The 6,111-nt window shown below is 37.0% G+C and overlaps 1 long non-coding RNA gene across 1 annotated transcript; it reads right to left on the bottom strand.

Annotated features, from left to right (window-relative positions):
• Nucleotides 1–892: 892 nt before the first annotated feature.
• On the bottom strand, nucleotides 893–1,976 carry LOC133790018 (uncharacterized). Its single transcript, XR_009873850.1, has 5 exons — nucleotides 1,911–1,976; nucleotides 1,746–1,828; nucleotides 1,452–1,537; nucleotides 1,211–1,324; nucleotides 893–1,004 (listed from the first exon to the last, which is right to left on the bottom strand). It is a non-coding gene; the product is annotated as an uncharacterized LOC133790018 (long non-coding RNA).
• Between the last annotated feature and the right edge of the window lie 4,135 nt (nucleotides 1,977–6,111).

Here is a 6,111-nt window from a genome sequence, read left to right as displayed (position 1 = left end):
CAAGTTACCCCAACGTGAAGCCAAACTCAACCATTTGAAGCAAAAACATAGATAGATAAAAACATAAACAACACAACAAAATCATTTGTTTAGGGGTTAGTTGGATAGAGTATTTTCTGATTAAGAAATTGCGTGAAAAACTGAAATGAATGACCCTCTAATCAAGACTAAAATAATTCTTTTTTTTTTAAAAAAATACCAAATCTAAGTCTCCTATAAGACCTTTGGGTGGTGATAGAGATGTACAAAGTCATTTTACAGGCAAACCACCATAAACCAAAAACATAGTAAGGAATCCTATGACAATACTATATTCTGAATTAAAGAACTACAGCGTAGGATAAAGATATACTTGCCTTCCACAATGTCAGCTAGACTTAAGCACCCAGCTGTATGCATTGACTGAAGACTTTGATTTAGTGCCTCAGTAGAGGCAGGTTTTTTCTCTTTCAATTTTTCCTTTATAAAAAAAAATAAGAGAGAGAGAGAGAGATAAATCAAAGGAGTTAGATAAATGCAATAAACCAATATCCCTTCTTCAATCTTTATTAAATTATTTCTAAGAAAAATATGAGATAAACCAGATCAAAATATATATTAAAAGTAAAATTGAATAAAAAAATCACTTTATATACAAATCAAAGCTACGATCAACATCATTTGAACTTCTAAAAAATAATCTACTCGTATGACTAAGTGCACTTTTATTAATAAGAAAAATGAATGTACAAGTCAAAATCCAAAAAAAAATACCACCATGCTCAGTTGTAAGTAACTGGCAAAAAGTAAATGAACACTTGAACAGCTTGGTTACATTCAAACAGTCTGTTTGCATTTTAAGTTGATATAATATTTTTTTTTTAGCTAGCAAATTTTGAACATACCAGAAAAACTGGCAATAGGAAGCGTGAACTTGCAGAGAAATTAGTTCTTAAACCCCGAGCAAGATTGCCAATAGCTTGAATTGCCTCGACTGCTACAGCGATATTAACATCTGTTATGAGCTGTATAGAAAAAGAATTAAATGATTTTTATTCATGAACTCAAAAAGCACTATAAACTTATAACAGAAGTAAGAATATAAAGCATGAAGTTAAAACTTAATGGAGCAGATTGAACACTTAACTATGCAATATTAAAAAGATCCTTGGTAATAGATAGAGGTATAAACGATGCAAACGAAATACCCAAACATAAAAAGACAATGTACCTTTTTTAGTGTCCGACAGATTTCTGAGAAATCACCGGGTGCTATTCTTTTTGTTGAAGCAAGCTTGGTTAGCTCTGCGACAGCCTCTTTCCGTTCTGACCACTTGGTTGCTTTCTGTGACATAAGGCACAAGATGTTAATAGAAGTACAGGAACATCAAAACCAAATATTCCTAAATTAAATCACTACAACCAAAAAATAAAACTGAACTAGTTTGACGGAAAGAAGAAAGAAGACTGACCACTCCATCCCAAAATCCAGACTTCTCCAAAGGAGCCAATATATCAACAGGATCAACGAGCTCATACTCATCTATTTCCTGAGGAGCTGACAATTAAAATATGTTAAACTATGCATAAACAGGAGAGCTAAATAACCAACATCTCTGCAGTAAAAAAACTAATAAAATATAACACTAAAGTGTCAAACTCCTACAATGGTAATCACTTGTTACCCGCTGATAGAACAACTACTTTTCGTCATTTAATATCAACCAAGAAAAAGAATAATCTAATAGACTATGTGTATTACACACCATCAGATGTAGATTCCTCAGATGGGCCAGCACCCACAACTTCAGATACAACCTCCTTTTCTGGCTCCTTGTCTTGCTCAGACCTGAAGACATCAATACCAACTAGGTTAAGAAAAATAAAAACAGCAAGCGGATCAAACAGCTAATGAAAAAATGAATTTTCACCTTATTTTGCGACATGGCCTAGCTGCCCCTGTTACATTCACCAGCTCGGCTTCCAATTCTTTTTTCTTCAAAAAATACAAAATAATAAACAAGTTATTACTTCAAAGGATCAGGGAGCAATTAAAGTATCACCTCAGTCACTGAATTTTCATTTCTTACCAAAAACAAACAACAAAGAAATGAAACCCAAGTTTTCATTTTCTCATACTTTGAGCAGCCAAAGAGAGCAAGAAAAGGAATATTATAATATCAAGAACAATAAGAGATCAAAGCAAAAAAATAAAAAATATCCAATAATTCACTTTTCTGTCCAAAAACAAACAAACACAATACATATCTGTAGATATAAGATTTAAAATCAATATCTTGATGCTTTCTAACCACAACAATTGTTCAGTTCGGTTGGCTGAAATTTTAAAGGGAATACTGATAATAGCAATGTTGTAGCACCAAAAAAAATTAAGCAAACACAACATAAAACAAATCATGGTGATGAAGCAAGATTTAGGAAGAAAATTAAGCCCCATGATATATATACTTCGTTACCTCAACAGTGAAAAAAGAAGAAGAAGAACATCAAACAAACAAAGTACAATAATTGAAATAGAACAATGAAGAACAAAAAATTAATAAACCCACGAAGTATATAACCCAAAAAATCACCCACCAACAGAACGAGAGAGAGAGAGATCTTTACCTGCACCAACGAGTCTCCGAGTCCACGTCGTCGAGCCTCCGGCAGTCCCGCTGAGCCTCTGTCAGCCTCGTCGACCTCCACCGTGGTTGAAGCCTCGTCTATCCCCTCGCCGTCATAGTTGAGGGAGCAGAAGAGAGAGAGAGAGAGAGAGAGAAGGAGAGGGATCGGGGAAGGGTGAGTGAGGAGACCGGCTCAGAGATAGGGCTTTTAGATTAGAGGAAAAAAATGAGAGCTTTGGGTTTAACTCTAGAGAATAGAACAGGAAGAGAGGGAAAAGGAAAGTATAACAATTTCCCAACCCGCCTTTTTTTTTTACTATTCATCATTTACCGCTTTTATTTTTACATTAGATAGTATAATGCTTTTTTAATAAAGTTATCTTTATGTGTTATGGAATGGGGTATTTGGTGTAGTGACACCAAATCAGCTCACTTTCTACCAATAAGGATGACTTATACAATTGACCAACTTACCTCTATGTAAGAGAGATAGTGCGTCTTCATGGGGCTCTGAAGTCGTTTGTGTCAGATTAGGACCCCACATTTACTTCCAAGTTTTGGGGAAGTCTGCAAAAAGCTTTGGGTACATAGTTGAAATTTAGTACAGCTTATCATCCTCAGATAGATGATCAGTCTGAGCAGACAATTCAGATATTGGAAGACATGCTTCGAGCATGTGTTTTGGACTTTGAAGGGTCCTGGAGTAAGTATTTTCCTGTGATAGAGTTTTCCTACAACAGCAGCTATCAGGTGACCATTGGAGTGGCTCCTTATGACAAGTTATATGGTAGGAAGTGTAGATCGCCCATTCATTGGGATGGGATGGGTGAGCGAAAATACTTAGGTCCTAAAGAGGTTTAGAGGACCAATGAGGCCATCGAAAAAATTAGAGCTTGGATGCTCACATTACAGAGTAGACAGAAAAGCTATTCCAATCTGAAGCATAGGAATGTAGAGTTCCTAGTAGGAGACTATGTCTTCCTTAGAGTTTCACCGCTGAAAGGGGTGAAAAGATTTGGGAAGAATGGCAAGTTCAACCCTAGATTTGTAGGACCTTTTGAGATCCTAGAGAGGATTGTTCAGGTGGCCTATAGATTGGCTTTACCTCCAGCATTTTCAGTCGTGCATAATGTATTTCATATACGAAAGTATGTTTCTGATGAGGCTCATGTACTGAGTTATGAAGATCTGGAGCTACAGGAGGACTTATCCTATGAGGAACAGCCAGTATAGATATTAGACATAAAGGACAAGGTCCTAAGGAATTAAACCATACCTTTGGTTAAGGTATTATGGAGGAACAACAAGGTCGAGGAGGTGACCTGGGAATTGGAGTCAAATATGCAGGATCAGTATCCCGAGTTGTTCATGTAAAAATTCGAGGAAGAAATTTCAATAAGGAGGGGATAATTGTAACACTCCAACTTCCCTAATATGGCTTGGTGCCTTGATTAGGGGGCTAGGGAGGCAATAATTGAGTTAATTATGCGTTTATGTGTTATGGGCATGTTATTATGTAAATTATGTGAATGGTATGATGACATGATTATGCTTGCATGTTTAAGTGTATTAAATATGCATGTGGACTCGTTTCTTATTGGAAGGGAATTTTCATAATTTTGACCCGTTGAGGGTATAAGTGTAAATATATGTAATTTATGATTGCGACCACATTATTAAGTGGATATACTTGAGTTACCAGGCTTGGGGTGAGCTTAGGGGTATTTTGTAATTTGGTAAATTACCGGGAATTATTGAGTAATGGGAATTAATTGATGAATATTTGGTTTGATAGATTTATTTTGGACTATGTGGGGAAATTTGATATTAATGGCAAGTATTCCAAAAGACTAAGTTTCCCTTTGGAGTAACCTTTAAGGCCAAGTGGGGCAAGGGCCAATGTAGTCATTTGACCGCATGGGTTGGAAAATAGGCCAGCAGATGAGCATTGTGGCTCACTCACGTTCTCAACCCTTCCCTTTCTCTCTTGGTGTTCATTTGGAAGCTTTGAAGGGATTGTACCTAGACACTAAGCTTAGAAACAATTTTGGTGAAGATTGAAGAGGATTTGTGTGGATTAGCATCTCTTGATTGGGACTACAGGTTACTAGGATCATCATCAACTTAGTGAATTCAAAATTTCAGAGGTAAGATCCACGCTTTTGGTATTCAATGGTGTTCTTAAGTTTATTTTAATTTTTATTCCTAGTGGCAAGTTTATGAGTGTTTTTTCGTGAAATGAATATGGCGTTTTGTTGCCTAAGCTATGTGATACAATTTTGGGATTGAAATCCTGCAAGAAACATCTAATTAGGTCTAATTCTGCTGGAATCATAAGTTTGGAAAATTGGGGAAGAACACTTATGTTTTGGGCCATTTTTGGGTTTCTGGCAACCTAGCACGACCGCGCTAGGTTGCAGTGCGATCGCGCTAGTGTCCCAGGAAGGGTGAAATTGAACTTCAATTTGGGGGCTCGAGTTGAGGCATGCGACCGAGCCAGGGGTTGGCGCGACTACGCCGATGCCCTAGAAACCCCAAATTTTATGTGGACGCAACAGCGTCAAGTGCAGGCGCGACCATGCCAGATACCCCGAAAAGTGGTTTAGCTGAATTTTTTAGAGTAAGGCCTGGGGGCTCGAGAATCTGATTTGGGACCCTTTTTGGTGGCTCGGGGGACATTTTTAGTGCCCCGTTAACTGGGAACATTGGTTATGAGAGTTAGAGTTCAGATTGGGACTCGTGATCTAGGGTTGATTCTTGATGAACGTATACTTGTATTTTGACTAGGGTTTCTGCTAGGCTCCGTCAGGGATAGCGCTCGGGGTCGTTTCTTTATCAGCACAAAGCTCGAGGTAAGAAAACTGCACCCAATGTGTGAGATATGTGATTAGGGCTTGGCCTAGTTGTTAAATGTAAATATGATTAGGGCTTGGCCCGGTTGTTAAATGTAAACATGTAATGACCCAACTATTTCTAAGACCTTAGATCATTAAAACTACTAGACATAGCTACTATATTGGGAAACATACATAAGGAATAGCTTAACTTTATTTAAATCCCCAAAATAAATATTGTGCAAAATACAAAGTAACCTATGAAATATAAAATACGGTATGGGTACCCATTGTTATAAAACATAAAATTTAATTGTTTGAAATACTAATTGCGGAATTACATTAAAACATAATTTAAAAGACTAAATATAACGTCATCCTCGATCAACACGCAGTCCATTCAATCCATTCATCCTTAACACACAAGTTAAGCTGCCATGAATCTTTCTGCCTTCCATAACCCATCGAGGTAGGTTAGATCACATGGTAGTATATGATAATCCATCTAGGTCCTCTGTCTACTAATCGAGGTAGGGTAAATCATAACTCTAAACCATGAAAATGATAAAAATTCTTGGGTTTTGTTATCTAAGCAACTATAAGCCCCAAGCGACATAAAAAAATATTGGGGTTTGCTATCTAAGCAACTATAAGCCCCAAATGACTACAAG

The sequence above is a fragment of the Humulus lupulus genome, chromosome 7, assembly GCF_963169125.1.
Source record: "Humulus lupulus chromosome 7, drHumLupu1.1, whole genome shotgun sequence".
Taxonomy (NCBI): domain Eukaryota; kingdom Viridiplantae; phylum Streptophyta; class Magnoliopsida; order Rosales; family Cannabaceae; genus Humulus; species Humulus lupulus.
The sequence above is the reverse complement of the archived record's forward strand: the minus strand, read 5'-3'. Positions and strand labels throughout refer to the sequence as shown.